A 28,000-nucleotide genomic window follows, 5' to 3' on the forward strand; every position below is an offset into this window, starting at 1 on the left:
GGCCAACCTCAGGCGCTCCAGCTGTTGTTGAACTCCCACCATCTCTGGCTGCAATAATTTGCAGCTGGGGCTGATGGGAGAGACAGGCCAGCAGAGTTGGAGGTTAGCCAGCCCTGGATTAGGCTACTGCTAGAGGTGCTCTACCTTGGCATACTAACCCATGGGAGATCAGATTCTTTGTTAATTCCTGTTGAGTGCCCAACACTGGAGACTCCAGACCAAATATGTGGGAGGAAAATGCCTTGTCTATAAATGCGTGGGGGAGGGCAGGGCTTAAAGAGGATCACACAGGCAGGCACCACAATCCAGCTCTTATGTGATTAAACGTGTAGACAAAACATTTCCCTTTGGGAAAGATGCACAGGTTTTGTTAAGTAGTAATACAAAAAGCCACCACAAATTGAGCTGTCTCCTTGGGGCTGGAATTTTCTTCCCCCAGATACCTAGGCACCAGAATCAAGCTCCTAGGAGCACAGGTGTCAGCGGACACAGGGGGCAGCGTTCTTTCTATTTTTTTTTCATCTTTGTGAAGAATGAGTTTTGATCGGGGGGGGGCAGTATCAAAGCAGTGTGCATGCACATGCATTTAGAGTGGGGCCTTCCTGATTCAACCGGAGCGGAATCTAAAGTTAACTGAGTGGACATCCAAAAAACTTGTCAGCACATGCACGCCTTAGGAGGAATACTGCTGGTGCGGATGGATGGGAGGTTTCAGTCCAATATGCATCATTAATACTTTTTCTGAAATGTTTTGCTTGCAGCTAAGTCCTCCATTTCTGGCCTTCTAAAACAGACTTTTTCTTAAGAGAAGCAGACCCGAGAAGTAGCAGCAAGCTTCTCTAAAAGATTTCTTCTTCTTCAAACAGGACAAGTGGGAGATTTTGAAGGGCTGGTATCTTTTTAGGGGAGAAATCCCAGTGTGTGTCTGGGGGGGGGGGGGTTGCCAGGGCTTGTTTTTGTGGCTTTCAATTTTATAGTTTCTCTCCTGTCTGGAGAGAGGCAGTGAGAGGAGCCAGCTAGGGATGAGGTGAGTCACACCTGGTGAGAGGGGCCACATTCCTGTTGAGCCCATTTGCCTCAGTTTGAAGCCTTTTCTCTACATAAGAGGAAGTGGACAGGGAACCTCGCGAACAGGAATTAGCAAACAGGTATACAGAAGTTTTGCATGGAGTTTAGCAGGGACATGTGGGAGAGAGCTTGGAAGGAGCCCCCTTGATCACAAGGAGCCCAGAGGGAAAAGGTAGTAAGTACTACTCCCTCCTTCATATTCTTGGGAAACAAAGTTTGAACTGTTGAATAGTTGACAACTTAAGCTAAGACCTAAATTTCAAAACAGCCAACAAAAGCAGTCATGAAGATAGTAAACCAGCAGGGAAGGGGGTTGTTCACAGTGTATTACACAGAGTGTTGCATTTATGACTATCTGTTTGATGGGCAGAAAAGTCATGGGTGTGCGCTCAGTGCAAGGAGCTCCTGGCTCTCAGGGAACAAGTTTGTTCACTCAAAGCCAAGCTCCAAAGCCACTCAGTGGAGACAATTCTTATATGCTTATTAGAAGACAGGGACCCAACAATATCCCTGGCGGTTGCTAAATTTTGTTACACATTGACCAAACTAAGATAAGCTAGAGCACAGCAATCGGTTACTGTCAAAGATTCCTGATTTTATATATTTGATGACATTTTAGACTTTGTCTCCATTATTTTCTTTTTACTGTGTATATTCTGTGTATATTGATGTTTGATCTAAGATCGTAAATAAACAACTAACTAACACTCAAAGCCAAGGTGGCTGCTCTGGAGAAGCTCAGAGTCAGAAAGGTATGTGAAAGAGAACTTCAGGGACGAAAGAGAGGCATCCAAGGCTGATGGCTCCGAGCCAAGATGGGCGACCTAAATACTCAACTGCTAATGAAAACTGAGTGGGCATAACAGAAGCATGGTGGAACAGTGAGAACCAGTGGGACACAGTTTATATTCCTCTATATTATAAACTCTATAGAAAGGACAGGGAGGGGTGAACTGGGGGTGGAGTAGCACTGTATGTTAAAGAAGGGATAGAATCCTACAAGCTAGAAAACCTAGGAAGACCCGAGTCCTTCACAGAAACTGTGGGTGACAATACAAGGCTTGAAAAGAAATGTGTTATTAGGGACATGCTATCGCCCTCCTGACCACAATACTGACAGTGACTGGGAGTTGCAGAAGGAAATCAGGGAGACATTAGAGACAGAGCTGTAATAATGGGTAATTTCAATTACTCACACAGATTGGGTAAATTCACATTCAGGTAGTGACAAAGAGTCCAAATTTCTAGATACGCTAAATGACTGTGCCCTAGAACAGTTGGTCGTGGAACCAAACAAAGAGAAGGTGACCTTAGACTTAATCCTGAATGATGCCCAGGACCTGGTGTGAGATGTCAGTGTTGTGGAACCTTTAGGGAACAGTGACCATAGTGTGATCATATTCAGCAAACATGCAATGAGAGAATCACCAAGGAAGTCTAACACAAACACTTTGAACTTCAGAAGAGGAAATATCTCTAAAATGAGGAGTTTGGTGAAAAGACAAAGGGGAAATCAGGATAGTCACTTGGCTCCAGAATGTATGGTATATACTTAAATCCACAATACTTGGAGCCCAGTTAGAATGTATACTAAAAAGGAGGAAAGGTACTACCAAGTCCAGAAAGATGCCAGCATGGCTAACAAGTAAAGTCAAGGAAGCTATAAAGGGGGAAAAGACTCTTCAGGCCTGCCAAAATGGAGAACAGAAAGGAACACAAACTCTGGCAGAAGAAATGCAAGGAGACAATAAGAGACTAAAAGAGAATTTGAGGAACATTCAGCTAAAAGCATCAAGAGGAATAACAAAAACTTCTTTAAGTACTTCAGAAGCAGGAAACCTGCCAGGGAGGTGGTTGGACCCTTAGATGATAAGTGAAAGGGATTATTGAGGATATAGAGATTGCAGAGAAGCTAAACAAGTTATTTGCATCTGTCTTCACGACAGAGGATACTGAGCATATACCTGTGCCTGAAATGACCTTCTCTGGGACAGAGGCTAAAGAACCGAGTTAGATAGAAGGGAAGAGAGATGATGTCCTAAACTGTCTGGAAAAAGTAAAAATTAACCAATTGCCAGGGCCAGATGACATCCACCTGAGTGTCCTTAAAGAACTCAAATGTGAAATTACCAAACTCCTTACAAGGGTATGTACTTTATCCCTACAATATGGCTCTGTACTAGAGGACTGGAAAGTAGCCAATGTAACACCGGATTTTAAAAAGGGATCCAAGAAATTATAGGCCAGTTAGATTGAAGTCTGTTCTGGGCTAATTGATGGAAAGCATTCTCAAGGATAACATTTTTAAGCCTATAAAAGAACAGGCCTTGCTGAAGGAGAACCAGAATGGCTTCTGCAAAAATAAATCTTGCCTCACCAACTTGTTGGAGTTCTTTAAGAGTATCAACAGGTATGTGGATAAAGGTAGTCCAGTTGAAACAGTATTCTTGGACTTTCAAAAGGATTTTGACAAAGCTCATCAAAGACTCTTGTAAAAACTTAGCAGTCACGGGATAAGTGGGACAGGTTCATGTGTGGATTGGTAACTGGCTGAAGGACAGAAGACAGAGGGTAGGTATAAAAGGACAGTTCTCTAAATGGAGGAAAGTAAGAAGTGGGCTCCCCTAGGGATCTGTACTGGGACCAGTGCTCTTTAACTAGTTCATAAATGATCTAGGTAAGCAGTGTGGTGGCCAAATTTGCAAATGACATCAAACTATTCAGGGTAGTGAAATCCAAAACAGATTGCGAGGAGATCCAAAAGGATCTCTTCAACTGGGTGAGTGGACAACAAAATGGCAAATGTAGTTCCATGTTAGCAAGTGTAAAGAGATGCATATTGGGGCAAAAAACCCATACTTCACATATACACTGATAGGGTCTCAGCTGCCAGTGACTGACCAAGATAGAGATCTTGGGGTTGTGGTGGACAGCTCATTGAAAGTGTTGACACAATGTGTGGCAGCTGTGGAAGGCCAATTCCATGCTAGGGATAATTAGGAAGGGGATTCAAATTAAGACAATATTATAATGCCCTTGTACAAAACCATGGTGCAGCCACAATTGGAGTACTGTGTACAGTTCTGGTCACCATAGAAAAGACATTACAGAACTGGAGAGGGTGCAGAAAAGGGCAACCAAGATGATCAGGGGCCTAGAGCACCTTCCTTTCAAGGGAAGGCTACAACACCTGGGACTTTTTAGTTTAGAAAAAAGGCTACTGAGGAGAGACATGACAGAAGTCTATAAAATCATGCATGGTGTGGAGAAAGCTGTTAGAGATAATTTTCTCTCCCTCTTTCATAACACTAGAACCACAGGTTCTAGTGAACCCAATTGCCAAGAAATTTAGGACCAACAAAAGGAAGTGCTTTTTCACACAATGCATAATCAACCTATGAAATTCTCTGCCACAAGATGTGGTGACAGCCAACAACCTGGATGGCTTTAAGAGGGGTTTAGATAAATTAATGGAGGATAGGTCTCTCAATGGTCACTAGTCTGAGGGAACATAGGCCACCTCCAGCCTCAGAGGCAAGATGCTGCTGAGTATCAGCAGCAGGGGAGCAACATCAGGAGAGAGGGCATGCCCTCCCCTCCTGCCTGTGGGCTTCCAGCGGCATCTGGTGAACCACTGTGAGAAACAGGGTGCTGGATTAGATAGGCCTTGGGCCTGATCCAGCAGGACTCTTCTTATGTTCCTATCACACTCCCATTATATGGCAGTAAGCTAACCTTTGCACTTTAGTGAATGGCAGTCTGACAAGCAAGATAGCCTGGTGAGCCCATGAATCACCTCTAGGTTAATGAGAAAGGCTGGCTATATCATCTGCATTTGGAGAGGCTGGTGTTTCTGCTTTAATTCCAGCCCATTTCCAAATTCAAATAGATTAATCTACAAGTCATATAGAATGCAGAAGCAAGGGCAGATGTGTTCTACTCAAATCCAAGGGATAAGTGTTTTATTCGCTTATCCTGACCTACACAAAAGAGTGTATGTTGAGGGCTGCAGTGCTTTTCCTTTTGGCAACAGAATACTGGAACCAAATTTCAGGTTGCACCACATGGTTGGCAACCATTTGTCTGCAAGAAGACGTGCCTGCAATGTTCCTCTGAGCAACTTGTACTACATTAGGTTACATTTCCTCTGCTGCTCTGCAAGCCTATCTTAGATCAGCAGAACCTGCATCAAATACCAGATCCATGATCTTAGTGATAAGATGCATTGCCAGTCATGATTTACCCTATGCTAATAATTTTTCTGGAGCGCTAGGAGCCACATCTTGTCAGTTTTATTTGCCAGAGCTGGGAGCCAAGGAGCTTTCACACACTGATTGGAAGGGAGGGTGCTAAATTCTCCTTCCAGCAGCAGACCTTTTCTCTACATCAAATACTGTTCTGTAGGAGTAGTTTTTGAGGGGGGAGGCACAGGAAGTTGTGTTGAGTAGAGGGCCTTTGAAAAGCTTCGGGTACATAACAGGTCACTAGCCCTATTGGGATATTATGTTCTATGAGTGTACATGTGTTTGTGTGAATGGCAGTAAAGTGTGCTGTCAAGTCGGTGTTGACTCCTGGCGACCACAGAGCCCCTTGGTTGTCTCTGGTAGAATACAGGAGGGATACCTGCATTCATTTAAAGAGAGACATCAGGTACAGGTCCCTCAAATGCATGGTACAGATAGTACTAGTACTGCTACTGCTCTACCTGTGTTCAACATAACGTGTTAATAACTGTACTTGTGTTCAAATCTATACTTCAGTTTACTGCACACTTGTTCGAGTGTCCAACAATTTTTTAATAGGGCTACCATCAGTGTTCTCTCTAACAGGGATTTGCAGATGTTGTTGACTACAACTTTCAGAATCCCCAGCTGCAGTGGCTTTTGCTTGGGGATTCTGGGAGTTGTAGTCAACAAAATCTGGGAATCCTTGTTAAAGGGAACACTGGCTACCATGTGCATCATTTAGGATCCATTCCCCACTGCAGAAGAGAGGCACAGCAGTGAATACAAGTTAAATTCTTTGCTTTTTAGCCAAATTCAATTCAGACACCGTATGATTTATTTATCTATCTATCATATTTATATACCACCCAAACTTTCGTCTCTTGGTGGTTAACATAAAACAATTAAAACACATATAAAAAGTTAAAACAATTCAACAATTTAAAACCAATCACAAAATTAAAACCAACAAATTTTAAAAGACTGAGAAAGCTTGGTTAAAAAGATGTGTTTTCAGACTTTTAAAAAAATTGCCAGAGATGGGGAGGATAGACTCTTAGTAGGGAGTGCATTCCATAATCTCCGAGAAGGCACGTCTCTGTGTAGCCATCAGACAAGTCAGCGGTAACTGGAGACGGACCTCCTCAGATGAGCTCAGTGGGTGGTGGGGCTCATAGGGAAGAAGACGCTCTCTTAAATACCCAGGGCCTAATCCATTTAGGGCTTTATAAGTTATAACCAGAACTTTGTATCTGTCAATTGCCAATTGGAGATAATCCATTAGGCTGACCAAGGCAGTCTCCACCCCATAGCCCATTAGATGATCACGACTAATATATCTATGGTCTGCTTGATTAAAACAGGTCAGTCTGAATTAGTCCTGTGCTTCCCATCTTGAATCAAAGCTCCATTAGTTTGCTTACCAGGCAACACTACCTAAAAACTGGCTGTAGTGAGGTCCATTTAGTTGCTATTCCCCACAAACGTTTCCCTACTCTCCATCCCAGATCCATCAGTACTATTACCCACTTTTTCTATCTGCAATGCTAGCTCTTGATATATCATAGATGTCTGTGTCTCAGACACATGGGGAATTACTAAGAGTCCCAGATTCAGCGTGCCTGTCAACTTAAATTAGAAAGCTTTCACCTGTATACAGCCAAATCTCCAGTGGACAACATTTTGAAAGATGCAACCAGAAGTGGCATGGATAGAACCACACATTAAAAAAAAACCCACGAGTGTTTCGCTGGGCTACAATCATGTCTGAGGTGAATGTTAGCGGTTGACCAGTACACTGTACCAATGACTGCAAGTGGGCGTCTTGCAACTGAATCCTAATCTGGGTTAGCAGTTTCCTAGCAGAAAGAATTACTTTTGCATAGGGCACTGATAATTGCCAGTTTATCATTGGGTTTTTCCACTTATAAGTGAGAAAATCTGCACATATATACCATGGAAGATAGCTGCTGAATAGGCAATGATTTTGGCTATTGGGGAAAAAGATATTTATATACTGTTCATATTGCATCATGCTTTAATTTTAAGTAAAGGAAGAAGTCAATGAGAAAGCAAGCCATACTAGGGGAAGATGTTTTAAAATGCAGCAGAAGAGAGAGAAAGCACTGTCACTGGGGATTAGTTCTGCCAAGTGTTCGCAAATAGAGTTCTACAGGTGACAGAATACTGCATTGCCTAGTATTTTAAATTTTTAGACTGTCACAAGACTTTAAACCCAAACCAAGATGTATATATTCAGGGATTCAGTATGTAAACTACACTTCTGCTGGTTTTATTTAGGTATACCAGCCTCTCTCATCAGTTAATCTACTGTTTTATGCAGTCGCCATTTGAATGTGTAGCTGAAACTGTACCAAAATCCACAGCAATGTGGTATATACTGATAGAGCAGTATTAAATAAAAAGTGTTAATGCTTTAAGCTGGGACCAATTAGTTTCCCCAGGCGGAAAAAAACTAAATTAAAATTCCCTTGGCAAAACACTTATTTGTCATGGCAGTAAAAAAAATCATTAAATGTCGTGCCAAGTCTATCTTTAATTATTAAGAGAACACCTTTTACTGAACCAACTATGTTCGAAAATTAAGCAAGTTTCAAATTGCACAGAGCTCTTCTTTAGACAGGAAGGAGGGGAAATCAGAATAAGGTTTAAGGGTGGGTAAAGGCTTGAGCAATATAGCTTTTGGGGAGCAGAGTTTCAGCTGCATAGACAATGTCAGCTGCAAGGCAGTATATGGAATGGAGCCAGATGCAGCTATCTATCACATCCCATTACAACATCAAAGTCTAGAAGTGTTACATACAAAGTTGTAGGCACATCCAAACAATTAAAGCCACCATTTTACAGACGGGGACCACTGAGGCAAAGAGGTAAGTGAGTTATGCCAAGTCCAGCCACTGAATTTATGGCAGAGAATTTTTTTAGATTTTTAACACAGCAATGTTGGTGTACCGATCGCCCTGCTGCCCAGCAGAATCCCTTACTGAGCTCATGAACTTGGTTGCGGAACTTGCGTTGGAGTCTCCCAGACTCTTGGTACTGGGGGACTTCAATGTTCATTTTGGGACCAATCTGTCTGGGGCAGCTCAGGCGTTCATAGTGGCCATGACAACTATGGGCCTATCCCAAGTGGTCTCTGGACTGACGCATATTGCAGGTCACATGCTTGATTTGGTATTTTACTCTGATCAGGGTGATGTTCCGTGGGTGGGGACTCCTATGATTTCCCCATTGTCATAGACGGACCACCATCTGGTTAAGGTTGGACTTACAACCACTTCCCACCTCTGCAGGGGTGAGGGGCCCATTAGAATGGTCCGCCTGAAGAGGTTACTGGATCCATTAAGATTCCAAGAAGCCTTGGAGGGATTTAATGTTGGCTTTGCTGGTGATCCTGTTGATGCCCTGGTTGAGAATTGGAACAACTTGCTCACCAGGGCAGTAGACACGATTGCTCCCAAGCGTCCCCTCCGACCCGCTTCAAAATTGGCCCCTTGGTATACGGAAGATCTATGGGAGCTGAAATGGCAAGGTAGGCGACTGGAGCGCAAGTGGAGGAAGACTAGACTCGACTCAAATCTGACAGATTGCGACATGGAGCACATCTAAAGATCTATGCTCAGGCAATACATGCAGCAAAGAGGCGGTTCTTTTCTGCCCGTATTGCCTCTGCAAATTCACGTCCAGCGGAGTTGTTCAGGGTTGTGAGGGGATTAGTATCTGCCCCCCCTCCCTTGAATCAGAATTTGGAGTCATCAGTTACCCGCTGTGATATGTTTAAAGAGTTTTTCCCAGATAAAATCTCTCGGATTCGGGCCGACCTAGATGGAGACTCCACAATTAATTTGATGTCTGAGCCGGAGGTGCCAAACGACTCCTCTTATGTGATTCAACTGGATTGGTTTCAGTTTGTGACTCCTGAGGATGTGGACAAGCTGCTTGGATCGGTGAGGCCTACCACTTGTTCTCTTGTCCCTTGTCCAACATGGCTTGTTCGATCTAGCAGGGAGGTTGTTGTAAACAGCCTGGTGGATATCATAAATGCTTCTCTGAGGGAGGACAGGATGCCTCCTTGTCTTAAGGAGGCAATCATTACACCTCTTCTAAAGAAGCCTGCATGAGATCCCTTGGAGTTGAGCAATTATAGGCCTGTTTCCAACCTACCATAGCTGGGCAAGGTAATTGAGAGGGTGGTGGCCTCTCAGATCCAGGCGGTCTTGGAGGAAACTGATTATCTAGACCACAGTTTCTCAACTGCTGGTCCCCAGACCGCTGCCGGTCCCCAGGGGGTTGAGTGCAAGTCTTTTAACACCCCCTCCTTTTCAAGCATGCCAGTCCTTTAACACCCTGGAGATTAGCTCCCTGGAGCTAATCTTTAACCAGGCAGCCTTCGCTGCAGGGCTCTGTCTTCTGCAGGGCTCTGTCTTCTCACTCCCAGCTAATCTCTCCAGTCTCTTTGATGATAGCGAGAGCGAGTGATGTCACTGGTATGCAGCTGGTGAAACACACGAGGCAGGTAGCAGGGCGAGTGAGAGGGGATCAACAAAAGGGGATGAAGATCAAATAAAATGGGATTTTTAAAAGCAAGCATACAGGAGAGAACAAGTACAATCTGTGTGAACTGAGAAATAAAATGTGGGGGGGGGGATGAGGGAGATGAAGAAAGGGGTGGCTAGGGTGAGCTACTGACTTACCAAAAAGGGGATGAAGCTAACATAAACTGGGATTTTTAAAAGCAAACATGCAGGCAGGAGAGAGAACTAGTGCAATGTGTGTGAACTGAGAAAACCAGTGGAAAAAAGAGATCACGAGAAAGGGGATGGAGTGGGGGCTGGGTGTAGCAAGGTATGAAATGGTGAATAGAGGAGAGAGGAGGAGGGAAAGAAGGATGAAGAAGAGACCCACTAAAAGTCTTCCCACTCATGTGTGAGTACATAGTACTCCCCCCCCTCTTAAACCTCTGCCTAAAAATCATTACAGTTGTAAAAACCTGGATATATATGAATGTGTGGTATGAAGGGTTAAATCTCCCACCCCATTCCCTGTGGTTTACTTTCCTAATGTGGATGCCATATTGATGTGTAAAGTTCATTACCATAACATTACCTTTTCAAGGTAATGAGTGTTTTAGTTCTGAGTGTACTGCTTGGAGGTTTTTTGGATGATGTTTGGTTACAGACTTCCAGTATGATATGAGATGTCATGTTTTAAGCTTCCTATCAATTAAGTTGATAAGCTGGTTTTATGGTAGCAAACATGCATTGTCCCATTTGCTAAGGAGAGCAAGGGCAGTGATTACCAAATGAAGAGAGGAGGAAAGCTGGAGGCGGAGTACTGTGTGTGTAAGAGAGAGTACTATTTTAAAAGCAATATTAAATTACTATTTTTATGCATTTAAGAAGCAAGATATTATGTATACAGGAACTTGACACAAGTTCCTGCCTGCATGTTTATATGCAAAACAGATAGATGAGGAGTAAGAAAAGACAGAATTGGAAGAATGGAGTGTAAGGTTGCAACCTATTTTTAAAATATGGTAATGTTAAATCTGGACTGGACAAATCTCAGGTGCCAGGGAGCCATGATGTCTCATCCTTTCCTCCCTCCCCCTTTTGAGCCAGAACTTCAAAAGTTAAATATTGATTAAATTCATTTTCATTAATTTCACTTTGATTTGATTGATTAAGTCACGGTCAGTTTTGGCCCATCAGGACATCTGAGTTGTGAACGCCTGTGCTAATAGATAAACTTGAAACCCCTTTGCTAACTGCTGGTCTGGGACTAGAAACTGCACACAAAAAATGTAGCGGTCCTTGAAACTCTGCATGATGAATTTAGCAGTCCTTGACTCCAAAAAGGTTGAGAAACACTGATCTAGACCCATTTCAAATTGGTTTTTGGACGGGCTATGGGGTGGATACTGCCTTGAACGGCTTGATGGATGATCTCCAATTGGCAATTGACAGAGGAAGTGTGACTCTGTTGGTCCTTTTGGATCTCTTGGCAGCTTTCGATACTATCGACCATAGTATCCTTCCGGAACGTCTGAGGTTGTTGGGGGTGGGAGGCACTGTTTTACAGTGGTTCCGCTCCTACCTCTCGGATAGATTCCAGATGGTGTCAATTGGATACTGTTGCTCTTCAAAATCTGAGCTTAAGAATGGTGTCCCTCAAGGCTCCATACTCTCTCCACTGCTTTTTAATATCTACATGAAACCGCTGGGAGAGATCATCAGGGGATTTGGAGCTGGGTGTTACCAGTATGCTGATGACACCCAGATCTACTTCTCCATGTCAACTTCTTCAGGAGCTGACATATCCTCCCTAAATGCATGTCTGGAAGCAGTAATAGGCTGGATAAGAGAGAATAAACTGAAGCTGAATCCAGATAAGATGGAGGTACTTATTGTGTGGGGTCAGAACTCTAGAGACTATTTTGATCTACCTGTTCTAGATGGGATTACACTTCCCCAAAAGGAACAGGTTCGCAGTCTGGGAGTACTTCTGGATCCACACCTCTCCCTGGTTTCTCAGGTTGAGGCGGTGGACAGGGGTGCTTTCTATCAGCTCCGGCTGATATGCCAGCTGCGCCCGTTTCTCGAGATCAATGACCTCAAAACATTGGTACATCTGTTGGTGACCTCCAGACTTGACTTTTGTAATGCGCTCTACATGGGGCTGCCTTTGTACGTAGTCTGGAAACTTCCGTTGGTTCAGAACACGGCAGCCAGGTTGGTCTCTGGGTCATCTCGGAGAGACCATGTTAATCCTTTACTGATGGAGTTACACTGGCTGCCAATAGGTTTCCAGACAAAATACAAAGTGCTAGTTATAGCTTACTTACAAAGCCCTAAACGGCTTAGGCCCTGAGTACCTAAGAGAGCGTCTTCTTCGTTATGAGCCCCACCGCCCACTGAAATCATCTGAGGAGGTCCATCTCCAGTTACCGCCAACTCGTTTGGTGGCTACACAGAGACTGGCCTTCTCGGTCGCTGCCCCGAGACTGTGGAATGCGCTCCTTGCTGGGATGCAATCCTCCCCATCTCTGGCAATTTTCAAAAAACACCTGAAAACCCTTCTTTTCACCCAAGCTTTCTCAGCTTCCTAAATTGTGGGGTTTTTAATTTCTGGTTTATTTTAAAATTCAAAACCCGATTTTGGGGTTTTTAATCACTGTAATTGTTTAATTGTTGTTTTAAAATGTTTTTAAATTGTTAATTGTTATATTGTTTTTTAATTTGTTTTAGTTCTTTACTGTTTTAGTGGTGTGTTTTAATTGTAAACTGCCCTGAGCCGTTTTGGAAGGGTGGTATACAAATCAAATTAATAAATTAATAAATAAATTTGTGCAAACATTATTATTCATAGTTTACTAAAATTAAGGTTTCAGGCTTGCCCAATTTCTAGCATTTTATAATATGAATTGTAAAGTGACCTTAAATGTAAGTTTGCCAATATAGAAATGTTTAAAAAGAAATTAAAATTAAAAATAAAATTTTCTTGTTACTATATAAAAGATAACCCCACAGTTATTTCAGCTTGGAAGGTTCTCAGCATCTGGCAGTTTACTGTGGGTTTACCAGTACCAAACTCAGAATCTGGAGTGAATTTGTGATATCCACAGGCAGAATATGATTTTGTGCAAATGAAATTAAGCTAGGAACCATTTGTTTAAGAGCTGTTAATGGGAGCAAGTTAATGGAAGCCACTGGAAGGAGTAAGGTAATAAGTGCAAAGAAATGAGAAGAAATGGCCCCAACATACAGACTACAATTCTGATACAGTGTGTTACTAAGACCCATTATGTGCATTAATATTATAGCTAAAACAAGAGATATTGGAAACCAGGGAGAATGTAGATTACAGGAAACAGAAACATGCCTAAATCACCTGGCACATCCGGGGCATCACCAAAAAAAGACCACTAATTTTCTTTAAACCCAGACAATTGTGCTACAGTCAGAAAGCTGGGGGTGCAGCTTTCTGACTGTATGAAATTACATGCAGAGCAGATTCAAGGACAGGTTTCCACATTTCATTCGCTCCCCTCACCATGGTGAGTTAGATGCCGTCTTCTGGCAATGGAGACAAATGAACCCCAGCCTTCATTCCAACTTTGGAGCCATAGAGATAGACGGAGATCATCTTGTTCAGCAATTCCTACCACTCTACAGTTCACAGAGCCAAAGAAGGCTGGGTAGACTTTGCTGATGTGTTGCCAAAATGCTTCAGGCATGTCTTGCTGGCACAGAGCCAACTCAGGAAGCTTCTGGCACCCTTTCCTGCACTGGAGCCAGAAAGGGTGCCTGGGGCATAAGAACAGCCCTGCTGGATCAGGCCCAAGGCCCATCTAGTCCAGCATCCTGTTTTAACACAGTGGACCAACAGATGCTACTTGAAGCCTACAGGCAGGAGTTGCGGGAATGCCCTCTCTCTCCTGCTGTTACTCCCCTGCAACTGCCTTGGCCACCCTGCTACAAAGACACACAGAGTGCCTTGCCAGCACATAGCTGGACCAGAAAGCACCAGTACCATTTTCAGCTAAAAGAAGGAGGCTGCAACTGTTTGGCCACAGTGCTTGAAGTGCGGGCTACCTTGGCCCTGGTTTAGCTGAGCTGGCAAGATTGCCTTGGTCCAGTAATGGCCAATTCGATGACTCCCTTTCCCATGGAAAAAAGAGAAACAGGAACAAACAAAACTGCCTGATACTGAGTCAGACCATTGGTCTATCTAGCTCAGTATTGTCTAGACTGACTGGCAGCAGGTTCTCCAAGGCTACAGGCAGGAGACTTTCCCAGCACTACCTGGAGACGCCAGGGATGCCAATCTGGGATGGGATTTTCTGTATGCAAAGCAGATGCTCTACCACCGAACTGTGGCCCATCCCCTTAGGGCTTCTCTGGTCCCTGCTTGGTGGTGGAGGCACCTGGAGAAGGGGGAGAGGGGCAGATGACCAGGATTTGACAACCAAGGCCAGCCCCTAAGGAACTGAGACAAGTCAGAGGTCAAGTGGCACATACTGAGTTAAGGATGCAGAAGAAATCCTAGAAGACAGACCAGTTTTACAAGCAAGAAACATGGAAGCTGAGATAAGTCCCAAGAGTTACCTCTTGGATAAGTCCCAATTGAATGAATGGATGAATGAACCTGTGGATCCATGGTAGAGAACTCACATGCTAACACAAACACTTCTCTTAGTCCCCCTTTACAGCAGATAGCACTAAATGGGCCAGTTCAGATGACCAAACAAACCATGGCTTGTTCCGCTGTGAATGCATCCATAACTCTCCCAAAACCTGCATGCTTGCCCGCCCCCCACAGCAAAGCTGTGATGTCAACATCCTGGTACATGTGAACAGCCCCGTGTGTCATCCATACTCAGGAACTGTTTACAAACCACAATCAACATACAGCTCTGGCTTCAGATCACGGTCTGTAAGCCACAGTTGACAACAGGCAGAGATGTTAACCAGAGCAAACCAGGACCCCCCTGGCATGTACGGCTAGAGAAGTGAGACAGTCGCTTCAGGCTGTGGATTGGTGGAGGCAGCAAGTTAGTTGGCTCCAGCCATCACCACCTCACCAGCCCTATTGGCAAGCAGATGACTGCCCCTTCCTGCTGGCAGCAGTCATGCCCATTGCCGCCACCCCCCATTGTGCCTCCTCCCCATCCCCCAATAGCTCATCCTGCTCTCCCAGACTTCTGGAAAAATTGGCTGGCAGGGGAAGAGTCCAATCAGGGGGATGAAGGAAAAACTGCATGGGCAGGTACATGCTGGTTTAGGGTGCAGATACATCCCAGCCCACCACACACACACCCTTGCTTTACCACTACCCACAAAGAGCTCCTTCCCTGCTGGTTGCCAATTGTGCCCATCTCCAGACCCACAGCTTTTCTGCTTGCTATAAATACTCAGAGGTTATGCCATTTGGGACACCACTGCTGCAGAATGGCCACTCCGTGTTTTTAAATACACTCCCTACTGTATGTAGTGCACCTATTGTGCTCCAGGAGTCTTTTGGCAGAGAGTCAATTAGCTGTAATCGGAAGAAATTATCAGGCCAGCAAACTTGATACGGGATCAACGAAAAGGTTTGGGAGCAGGCCTTACCATTACCAATTCCTGCCTACCTGCGGTAGCCGTCAATACCATTTGGCCAAACACCAATTCTTTCACTCCACTTGTAGGGAGCAGTTTTACTTTCAACAATAACTCTGGAGTTTTATCTAGTTCCTTGTGGTGAAATCAGTCAGACGATTATAGAAGCACAGAGTCCTGCTCCTTGGAGTAGACAACAAAATCCTAATTGAAATTATTTAAAGAGCGAACTGAAGAAGTATCCGAAACTTCGCAGTAGCGCTGCAAATCTTCACTTGTACATTCTTACACAGTCATCTCTTGCCAACTGTTCAGGGAAAACCATGTGGTTGGCGAATTCGTGGTAGACAAGACAAGCCATTGAAATCAATGGCAAACAGGGGGTTAAGGGAATCGCAGTCGCAAAAGACCAAAAAATGCAGGAAAAAAATCCCCCCAAATCACCAGAAGTCAGTAAGAGGAGTGAAGGGGACCCCCCCAAATGACCCCCACATATGCCAGAAATGGTGAAAAACACTCCAAAACTGGGTGGGGGGGAATCTCACCAAACCATGGATACTCAGGTTGGTGAGACCTGCCAGAATTTCCCAGTCGTAGATACTCAAAACCACAATTGAGAAACCCGCGGTTGGCAAGGGATGGCTGTATCTTGATACCCCATTATTAGTCATCTGTATATCCTTGCATTTTGCTCTTTATATAATTACTTATTGTTTTCTATATTGTTCAGGAATCTGTTATACATATTTTTATTATCTTTGTTATCGAAATATACTTCTATTTATTAGGTACTTTGTTTTGTGTTATATAGTCATTCCTTGCCAACGGCGGTTTTCCCAATTGTGATTTTGAGTATCCGTGACTGGGAAATTGTGACCGTCTCACCAACCGTGACCTGAGTACCCACGGTTTGATGAGATTTTTTTAGTGATTGGGTTCTCCCCCCTCCCCCACAATTTTGGGGGGTTCAGCAGTTCAATCCACTCATTCCTCTTGCTGACCCTGCCAATTCCTCATGATTTAAAGTGAGTTTGAGTGGAATGTATGGGGTTCAAAAGTGCCTATGAGCGATTTTTGAGGGTTCAAAGTTTTCCAGAGGTTCAATTTGCTCACTTCTCTTGCTTATTCTGGGTGATTTGGGGCAATTTGGGGGTATTTTTTCTTGGATTTTTTTTAGTCTTTTTGCAACCGATTCCCAACTGTAAGAGTTGTTTACTAGTGGAACTGCATGCCTCATGCAGTGGTTGGCTCCTCTTTCGAATGGAGACTGGGCAGCTGTCAGGGATGCTGTAGCAGTTTCCTGCACTGAGTAAGGGGTTTGGACTAGATGACCTCCAAGGTTGTTCTTTCTCTAGGATTCTATGTTTCAAAACAGAGCTTGTGGAATCAGACACTTCTCAAGCACTTTGAATGTGCTAGATGAACATTGTGCAAAGAACACAGAAATGTATCTTCACAGAGACCGTGTCCAAATACAAGGACGCCTATACATTGCTTGAGCACTTTCCATGCAAAATAACTACTTCCTTGTCCAATATTCCAACTGAATTCATACTCTTTACTTTCACAACACATTCAAGGCACATTCATATAACTGAGGGTAACACAATTGTTGGAGACTGTTAGTTCTAGGCAACTGCAGGCTACAAATAGTCATGGTTCAAAGAGATTCTTCAACACTAAGCAAATATATCAGAAAGTGAAGCAAGAATTATCACCACGACCCAAGTAATCAAGGAAGGAAGCTCCAGGATAAGTTACACAGCAAGGAGCTCAAGCTCTTGAATAAACAGAAGACATTGCTCACTCACCAACAAAAACACCCCCCCCACACACACACACAATTCCAATAGAGCACTCTGAAGCAGCCACTGCCAAGCCAATGTATGCCTCTGACTTTTCACAAACCCTCTTTCTACAGGTTTTCTGTGTCCACAATCCTCTCCTTGAACTAGCACACAACTATCTATTCTTAACGGCAACTGAAAGAAAGAGAACACACAACAAACAGTTTGCTATTTTAGTTCCTTGGTTCTGCAAAGCCTTTGATCCTGTGCAAACAGCACAGGCAATTCCCCTGCTGAACCCCTCTTCTCCAGAACACCCCACAAGCCGTGAACAGAAGAGCATAAAGGAACTCTGCCACATCCATTCCAGAGATATCACAGGAGACGTTCAGTACCAAGATGCCCAAAATAGAGATGACATTGAGGCAAAATACATTCTGAATGGCCAACGGCATATCCAAAGTATCCAGCTAATTAGACAAGGTTAATGGGAGCACTATTTACACAGATTTACGCTATCATGAGGACACAAAGGGAATTGGGGGACAGATAGTGGATTCAGCTGATTGAAGATTGGATGATGGGAGTTTGGAACATACCAACATACCCACATGAGACAGCTGGAGGAGGATCTTACAAGGGGAGAGAGTAGATCAGGGACAGCTGCAAGAAACCCAGTGAAAGATGGAGTTTTCACATGTTTAGGAGCAGACCACCACACAATTTTTAGAACTCCAGAAGGTTGTCTTAAAGTTCCTAAGAAACACTCATTCAGAGAAAGTCTTTATTCATGTTTATTTGCAACAAATCCATTTAATCCTCAGGAGATCAAGACTGTTTGGATGACAAAATGCCACACAGCTTCACATTTAAAAATCAAACCTCAACATTTGCCCAGCAGCAAGCAAAAACTACACTAGAGCTTGGGTAAAGAAATCAAATTATTTGCTGAGACAGGGATGGAAGACTGCAAATGGGGTCAAAGAGGCACTGCTGGAGTGTGACTTCTGGGCTGCTTTATTCAAGAAGCACGGGGCGAGTGGTGATTAGATACGAGGGGCAGGCATAGGGCACTCTGCCAGGGCCAGTCAAGGGCGAGATGGACTGTCATGAACAATTCATACCCACATAGGGGAGTGTACGGGAACAGGATAATTTCAGTAGACCACGATGCGCAGAGGGGGAAAACCAGGGGGCCAGCAAGGGTACAAAGGACATTTCACGGGAGTTGCCAATTTTCTTCCGACAGAAGACTCATATTCTAGACTAGAGTGGCTATCTCATCGGGCTTTTCACAGAAAGCCGGAACAGACGATGCGAACCCCCAGGAAAGGCAGAGCCCTGCAGAAGCTCGCTGCTCGCAGGCCAAGGGAAAAAGTCTAAAGGGGTCTCCCACTGCAAGATCAAGGCACTGCACAAGAGCTGGAGGGTGGGGAACACCACCCGGCCGCTTGCCTTGTAGAGAACACGATACAGAGAGCAGCAGGAGGAGGACCCACGCAAAGGCTACTAGCGGCGCCTCGAGGCCAAGGGACCTCCCACCAGCTGCAGAAGGGTTCTATAGGGGGGCGAGGATGACGCAAAGCGCCCTGGGCAAGGTCAGCCCCGAGTGGGGCCTTACACAAGAACCCAGCGGTCCCGGAGGCAGCACCATGCGGGGAGGGCGGGGGGAGAAAGCGCACCTGCTGGTAATCGGCGTCCTTCGGGCGGAAGGTGCTGGACACGGGTTGCAGGCTCAAGCTCAGATGGGGGAGCCCGTGCAGCCAGGATGCCCACCAGGGCGCCAGGTAATCAGCGCGCGCCGCCAGCAGCATCGCTCGGCTTCCCTGCTCCAGGTCTAGGTCCTCGAACCAGCGGCGCGCTCCTCCCGCCCCAGCCGTGCGCTCTACACGCCGGCCCGAGCCCTGCCCGCGCGCACCTAATGGACTCCGCCCCTTCTTTTCTTTGAGCGGAGGGAGGGGAGGGGCTAGGCAGGGTGGGGCGGGGAGAGGGAGCCCCTAGCACAGGAGCGAACGCCCTCTGCAGGATCCGAACTACAGCGGTACGTGGTTCTTATGAATGGGTAGGCTTGCTTTTAGATTATCGCTAGTATTCAAACCCCGCCCCCCAACTCCCCGTGAATTTTGGGCAATATTATCACGACACGGTGGATATCAGTATTAATGCAGTACAATAGGGATTCAACCCGTCTTTTCCTTTCTATTACGATTCCCTCTCTAGAGTTTATATGCCCCCCCCAAGGGACAATAGCCATTATTTTTTCTTTGTCTCACCAACTGAAATCTGCGTTGTACCTAGTAAATTCTACTCTAATTAAGTGTGCCTAAGATGCTCTGCGCGCTGCCTCTTAAGACTGTTGCAAACTGCAGGTTTGGGGGTTTCAAGTTCAGTTTTATGCCCGCCTGTTTCCTCTCACCTTCCCCGTTCTGTTTAATACCCAGCTTGATGAAGAGTTCTCTGCAGAATCAGCGATGGCTCCAGGGTTCAAGGAGCCCTCGGCAAACTGTGCTCTCTGTAGAACCCCTTCAGCCTGAGTGGGCTTCAAGAGACAGGAGTATAGATCCCTCCCTAATCATTTGAGGAGTTCCCCATCGTTTTATTTAATGTTCCCTGCCAAACCTAATAACAAAATCTCCCCCACAAAAAGTATTTCCCCACCCCTGGGTGGGGTGGGGGGACAATAGGTGAGGAGAGTTAGTCTTCAATCTTTCCCTCTGTCTGCACCCTTATCAAGAAAGTCCCTTCAGTGCCGCTGCCACACACAAAAGCTTTGGGCACAAAAGTGATATCGGAACCTATCTAAAGGCCCTGGGCAGCTGTCCAGCTAGATCAAATCTTGATGCCAATCCTGTGCAGCAGGGGCGTAGCAAGGTTGGAGTGGGCCCAGAGATGAGATTTTAAAATGGGGGGGCCCCCACACTCAAAGTCCAGGGCCTCCGCACACCCCAGGCCCCCAAGGATTTAAGTCTGATATTCCAAAATAAATATGCTGCCTGGAAATACATTTCACTGAATACACACACACACACGTCACAATATATAGTGATATACATTGAGTACTATACATTTGTTTTACTTTTAATGCCTAGAACACACTAGAAAGATGAATGATTAAAATGGCCCCCTCGCTGCAGATTAGCAAAGGAGACTTTCAACCCTGCAGGGTGAGCCTATGTTTGTTTTCTCAGAATTCTGAACAAATTCAGTCAAGTTTGATTCCAGGAGTCTTTTCACAGGGGGCTTTTAAAGCCCTTTAACACACATCTCCTCTGGAATGGAGGTGCTGCATTCACATGTTGGCCAGATTTACCCTGAAGTCCCTGCGAGTTATTGGGGAGCAGTTCACAAACAAGAAAAATAAAATAAAAGCACAAGACATGCTTCACAGTTCTCACTCAGACCTTCTGGGTTGCAAAACAACTTGAACATAAGTGCATTTATAAATGAATGAATGAATGAATGAATAAAATAAATATAATACTCTTTCTTCCAGAAGTTTTTGTAATTTTCTGCCATGAAACAAGCCACTTATAGGACTTTTTAGATAGTTTTTTTTTAAGCCAGCAAATTTTCCAAGCTGTTTAAAAATAAATATTCAGAGTCTTCTCAGTCCCTCCCCCCCCCATATCAAAGCCCTATGGCAAGCAGATCCCTATATATCGGGGTGGGGGTGGGGAAGGTAACCACAAAAAGGAGTTCACACTCTACCTGGCATGAGTAGGCTGGGCAGGGCAGCAGGGGGTCTTCTGCTGAAGAGAACAGTGGTGGCCACTCTGGCTACCTCCTCCTTCCTGGCTGGCTTGGGCCCTACTAAAGTTCAGGCTTCACAGAGGCCTACAGGAGGCCTCCGTGGAAGCCCCGCCCACCCACCGATCAGCTGAGAGGCGGGAGAAAAGGAGCTCTTTGCAGCTTGTCTGCCGCCTGGATTGCCGGCCAGGAGAACAAGCTGGAGAGACGGCGAACAGGGCAAGTGGCTGAGGGGCCTTGGGGCTGGGCAGGGGGCAATGTGGAGTCATGTGAGGTGCCTCTGGGGGGCCCCTCCAGGCAGTGGGGCCCCCAGACAACTGTCTCCCCTTGCCCGATCGTTGTTACGTGCCTGCTGTGCAGAACTTGTGAGCTGACTCACAACTTTGTGACTTTTTAGGCCTAATAAAGGCATATTAGTCTATTGAGGCTTTTGAATTTTTTCCTAATGCACCACAAGATTTATATTTTTCTCCCTAGAAACATATGTGGTGCCATACTCTTTCTCTTCCTTCAAATCCTACCTTTTGCACAATAACCGCTTCATTCTCATTTCCAACCAGTTTGTCAGGCTGCTTTTCTCTTGGAATAACTAAGGGGGAAGAAGAGGAATAGCAAGGAGGGAAGTAAACAGGCATGGGAAAGATAGATGCAAAAAGGAGGCCGGAAATGTGAAGAGTTAAAAGTGACACACGACACACACGTATGGTGGTTTTGTGTTGCAGCAGCCTTTCCCCTCCTGTTTGCTTTCTCCTGTGCCAGAGAACATAGCCATACCATTTGTTTTTCTAAAAGGGTGGAGGGGACAGTACTGTACCTGTCCTCCTGCAATAAGGCTATTCTTACCTAGTCTATCAGTTTAATGTATTTCCATATAGGACTGCAGGCACTTGCTTTGCATGCAGAAGATCCAAGGTTCAATCCCTGGCATCTCCAAGTAAGGCTGGGAAAGACTCCTGCCTGAAACACCAGTTTTGGCCCAGAGGCCTCTAATATTATCTTTTTTAAAAAAAGGAAAAAGCTGCTGACTCTGAAATAATTGGTGGTATCATTTTGGCAGTACATATAGCATCCTGGCATTTTACAGAGAGGCCTAACAAAATGGTAATCTCATGCATTTTACAGTCCAAATGACAACATCAGGGGGACTAAGGGAGCGACAGAGGTAATAATGGATTAATATGAACAAAGACAATTACATGGACTTAAATTTAATTTCGGCTGGGGAAGAGGAGGACTATGGAGTTAAGCCAAAGGATTAATGGCACATGTTAAGTTGGCTTGGGAAATGGCTGCTGTTCTTTAGTCTTCTGGCAAGGGAGTAGTAGCTATGTTCAGAACTGTTGGGAAGTTTAAAGGAAGCTGCAAGAAGGACTTTATTGGGACAAATTTCTGAAGTGTAGAAGTGTAAAGACATTTCTCTTTATTACTAAGATAACACAAAACTCATGGCACAATAAAATAACCAAGTCTGACTCAAAAGCCCATATGCAGGGACAGTAAAACTGAATCAGTAGTACTGACTCAGTTTTCATAAGGGTGTGTGTGGGGGTGGGGGGTAATTCCTGTGTCCAAGAAAAAGATCTATAACTCTTATTTAAGTACAGTACCTAAGCAAGCTTCTTTGTATCCAAGCTCTCTTTGCCAGATCCACTGAAGAACTACAGAAGCATGCTGCCATTTCATGTCTGCTAGTTTAACTGAAGAAACTGGAAGGAATCAAAGAGCTAGACTTGTGGCAAAGTTGCTATTACTGCCTACTCATGAGAAAGCCAGCTTTGTGTTCAGACAGAGGAGGAGAAAAGCATGATCTCAGGGCACACAATACAGCTACTAGGGATGTGCAGAACCAGTTTGATCATGAATTGGACCGCTGCGAACCAGGCCAGTTTGCGTGGTTTGATAGCGAACCGACTGGTCCAGGCAGTCGGTTCAACAGAATCAGTTTGCATACCTGTGATTCGGTCTGAATTTGGACTGAATTACGCCAAACAGCCCTTGCACATCCCTAACAGCCACCTTGCTGAAGCTAAGCAGGTCTTGGTGTGGCCAGTGCCTGGATGGGAGACCCATGCATGACTTTTGGAAATGGGGCTTTAGCTCAGAAATAGAGCATCTGCTTTGCATGTGGAAGTTCCTAGGTTCAATCTCTGGCATCTCCAGGTAGGGCTGGGAAAGACTCCTGCCTGAAACTTTGGAGAAGCCTCTGTCAGTCAGTGTAGACAATACTGAGCTAGATGGACCAAGGATTTGACTCGGTATAAGGCAGTAAGATATTGTTTTCTTAAAGATCAAATCAGTAGTGAACAGCAGCAGCTTCAGAAAGATTATGTTATCCATGACCAGAATCTGCCAGGGATGGAATTATAATGACAGCAGTTTGCATTCATCTGCATGAATGAGGTTGGGGTGGGGGCAGATTTAAGAAAATGACATGCTAAACCCAGCATGAAAAAACCCAGCATGAAAAAACAATTTTCCCCATCCCACTCCCTTCAAGGTCTGATCATCAACAGAAGTAATGGATGGAGGAGTAGTACGGACCAAATAGCAGCCAGAACTCTTATTTCAGGAAGGCAGGAGTGACTAATTCAGCTTCCTTCAGGCCCACTTCCTGTAAGAATTCTTTCTGACATCTGGAGAAGGCAGCTGTGAGAGCGAAAGCTGCTTCTATGCTATATATAAGCCAAATCTACTCGGCACCTCAGTTGTTTGCCATACAGCACTTCCCTAATGAGCTCTGTCTGGCAGCCTAGGATTTCCCCGGGAGAGCTGGAATGGCCTTGGGTCGCATATTATGAATGGACATTTGTATCCATCTTTTTTTTTTTAAAGGACAGGTCCCCTAGCAAATCACTGAGAAAATAAGTGAATGAAATAACATCTAACCTGCTAGTCAAAGAGTGGAGGAACAGAGTTATGTATACAAACAAATTCTGAGGTAAGGGGAATATTTTCTCTTTGGTTATTCAGGATCACACTGGGGAATGCTGCCCCCAGTGTCTTTCCCTAATTATTTTCTTAATCAGCTCTAGAGGGGGCACCCCCTTTTGCAGAAAAAACAACATAGAGTCCAGTGACATCTCTAAGATTAGCACATTTATTCAGGTACTCTCTTTCGTGGACCAATGCCCTCTTTGTCAGCTGCATGAAGTATTATCCTTAGCTGGAAGATATATATCTATATGGCTATAGAATGAAGGGGCAGGGAGGGTGGAAAGTTCATTTCAAGCAATTTAAGAGAGAGGTTAGTAGCACTGCTATGCAAATGAAATTAAGACCCAGTCAATAGGAGTAAAAGATGTAATCAGAGAGGGGTGAGCCACTCCCAGCTGATAATGGAATCATGTCAAAAACACCAACCATATTTCACTGACAATAAGATAAAATGTTATCCTCAAGACAAAATGTTAAACATTCAGAAGATGACTGAAGGAGTTAGAATGAAGATGTCCTTGAAGCTGTCTCCTCTAACCCTATGCTCTGATAGTACTCCTCCAAACTCATTAAATAGTTCTAACTGATGAGATTAGCTAACAGAAGAATTCAGCCAGCAGTGACCACATCACATGCATTAGGGAATTCCACATGCCATGCTAAAGGTGTTTGCAGGACATGGTGAAACCAGGTGGCACCCAGCAACATCATGCTGTGTAGACGAAGGTGAAAACAAAATGTAGACCAGAACTGGGAATTCGTTGCCCGTAGTTCGAGTTAGCCAAAAATAGTAAATTCATTTTCAGATATAGCAATAGCAATAGCACTTACATTTATATACCGCTCTATAGCCGGAGCTCTCTAAGCGGTTTACAATGATTTAGCATATTGCCCCCAACATTCTGGGTACTCATTTTACCGACCTCGGAAGGATGGAAGGCTGAGTCAACCTTGAGATATGTAAGAATGCAGAGCCCTCTCTTTATTCATACACAGATACTTGATGAATCACTTTTCTGAAAAGTAACTCTAGACCTCATTGCTTCAGGGGTGTGTGGAAATGTGTGCTGCCTTTACAGCATGGATCAGTTAGTTGTGATTTTAACCCTCTACCCTGCACCACTGTGGACAGTGTAGTTATACTGTATGTCTTATATTGCTCTTCCTTATTTCTTTTAGTTGGAATAACAAAAATATGTAGTATTAGTGTAGGGTTTTAGAATGCTCAAAATATTTTACATACATTAACTTAGAAATTGAGAACAAATCTGTAAGGTCAGTATTGTTATATTATCCCCATACTGCAGATAGGTGGGAATGGAGGGAGAGAGAGAGAGAGAGAGAGAGAGAGAGAGAGAGAGAGAGAGAGAGGGTGAGAGACTTACTTCAGGCTACCAAGAAAGTTCAAGGCTCAGGTCAATTTTGAAACAAGAACTTCCTGGTTCATAACTCATTTTGTAGGTTTGGAAGTAAATTCCATTGAAATGAGTAGGACCTTCAAAGTAAACATGATAGGATTGCACAATGGATAGCCATTCTGTTTCACTAGTTCAGAATTTGGACCCAACAAGTTCCATCTAGGACCTTAAGAGAAAATGGTTGCAACTCTAGATACTGTTGGGATGGATGTTCAGAATGGAACTTGGCACCTTTTATGGACTGAATGTCTAGTAATCCATTATGTCTGTGTGGTCAGATGTCCTTGCAGATATATGCAGTACCATTGGTTGTCTCCTAGACTGGACTCCTAGATTTTGCTGGATCTAATCTTAGTCCATGTTGTGATAAACAGCTTGTTATGTACATGCTGCTAACTGTATCAAGAATGACCATAGTAGCTATTAACAAATAACACAAAGCTGTTAGATATTTGTGTCAATAAAGACTGAATGAATTAAAAAGAAAGGAAGGAAGGAAGGACCATAGTTAGTGTGGTGTAGTGGTTAGAGTGCTGGACTAGGACCAAGGAGACCAAGGTTCAAATCCCCATTCAGGAGACCAAGGTTCAAATCCCCATTCAGCGATGAAACTAGCTGGGTGACTCTGGGCCAGTCACTTCTCTCTCAGCCTAACCTACTTCACAGGGTTGTTGTGGAAGAGAAACTCAAGTATGTAGTACACCGCTCTGGGCTCCTTGGAGGAAGAGTGGGATATAAATGTAATAATAAATAATAATAATAATAATAATAATAATAATAATGGGACAGTGAGGAGATACCCCTAGTTGCATGTTCATAGCTAGCCCCATGTTCTTATCCAGGTAGAAAGTTGGCAACCTGAAAGTCAGAGGACATGTAAAAAGCCCTCTTGGTTGTGAAATGTTTCTGCTGGCATGAGGACATGAGTCATCAGTCTAGCTAATCAGACTGTGATTGCATCCACCCGCCAACACTGCTTTTACAGAGAAAGGAGTTCCTGGGATTTTCTTATAGAAGACTTACTGATAAGTCACAAGAACAATGGCCTCTCCAAAGCATCCAGGTATTTAATTAAAATAATCTGACCAAAGTCAGCACAACTGTATATCCAAAACAAAAGGACAGGCTCTTGTCCAAGGAAGTTCCCACCAGCTATACCCCGTAGGTCAAATTGAGCCAGTTCCTCTACTGTAAAGAGGAAACCCTGAAGTGGCCAAGCTGCACCTACCCCATTCATAGGTAGTGTAGCAAGTCCTTTGTTTAAATCCAGTCAAGAAGACACCCATGGATGGCACCCACTCCAACAGTTCCTTTCAGAACTTTGTAATTCTACTGGGAACAAAGGCCAGGCCAACCCTTATGTAACTGGATGAACTCTGCACTGGGCAGAGAGGAATTGGAATGTCAGCAGTTCCACAAAACATGCTGAAACTTTTGAAACTACCAACCTATTCTGGGCAAGCATTCTGCCCAAAGATCTAAGAGGTGTATTTTCCTGGTTGACTCACTCCATCTTATTTCCTCTCCCATTCTTCCATTTTGCTGCCCTTCTCAGTGCACAAGCGGTGCTTGTGCTCGTTTGTGCGCTCTCGCTCTCTCTCTCCCCCCCTCTCCCCCTTGCTCTCATGCTTCCCCGCTTATTGTTTTCTATTGTTAATTTGATTAAAATGCCGTATTGGCCTGCTAGTCTCGTGCTCAACCCCACCTCCGTCATTTTTTGCCCAAATAAATGTTTGATTATTAGTAACAAATCCCATCTTTTGCCTCTTCATTTTGGCATGTACTTTCCAACATCTGAGGATCCTAACGTGTCTCTTGCAGGCCATCAAGAACACATGGTAACAGGATCTCCCCCAGACTCAGTGGCACCTAAAAATTTATACTTCTCAAATGGGAAAAACTAACTTGTCAAGAACAGTTAATGCCAGAAAAATAACAAATTATTTGAATGTTTGTTTCATTAGATTTCTCTCAAACAGAAAACTTAGTCAGAGATACTAGACCACAACACTACTGGTTTCTATTTTTATACTAATTAAAACACATTGTAAACTCTAAAGGGTTAATCTATAGCATAGATTGGGGAAAATATTATAAAATATTTATTTTGTGTACATTGAGTGATTCTGAAAGTTGTGCTATTTTATAAGGAAGTGGTGGAATCACAGATTTTAGTCCATTATTTAAAAAATAGTCACATCCTTGTCATATCATTGTCCCTCCCACATCTCAGTTTTGAGAATGAGCCTGTTGTTCCACTTCATTAGTGTGATGGCAGTTGGCTCCATTTTTACATGTGCCCTACTTGAAAACTAAATTTTAACTTATATTTAAACAGTTGCTCAACACAACTATAGAAGAAAAGAAATCTCTTGAAACCTTACATTTGGAGAAAGCTATTGTGCAATGCACCTTCAGGAAATTAGCCAGACAACTTAATAGGCTGTTCTGCTTTCTAGCCTCTATGAATCACAGTAGCTGTGCTTTGTATTTATAGCTTCCTATGCCTTTGGTTAATAGAGTGTATAAATCCCAAGGCGTTTTCAGCATGATGTCAAGGCCTCCAGCCTGATGCAATGAATCTTTCACACCCTTCCAGTTCAAGGCTCCTTTCTAGGGGAATGGTAATTAGCACACTGCTAGAATGACCCACTCTGCAACCTCATTACACTGCTTAAGACAAACAATATTTGAAACTGGAA

General features: G+C 44.1%; 1 protein-coding gene across 1 annotated transcript in view; it reads right to left on the reverse strand.

Annotated features, from left to right (window-relative positions):
• Window positions 1-21,015, reverse strand: part of TTYH2 (tweety family member 2) — a 102,448-nt gene extending 81,433 nt beyond the window's left edge. The window contains exon 1 of the mRNA XM_053298422.1: window positions 20,908-21,015. The gene's annotated coding sequence lies outside the window, so the exon portion shown is untranslated. The remainder of the gene's footprint in view (window positions 1-20,907) is intronic.
• Between the last annotated feature and the right edge of the window lie 6,985 nt (window positions 21,016-28,000).

Source organism: Hemicordylus capensis, chromosome 2, assembly GCF_027244095.1.
Source record: "Hemicordylus capensis ecotype Gifberg chromosome 2, rHemCap1.1.pri, whole genome shotgun sequence".
In the NCBI taxonomy this organism is placed as follows: Eukaryota; Metazoa; Chordata; class Lepidosauria; order Squamata; family Cordylidae; genus Hemicordylus; species Hemicordylus capensis.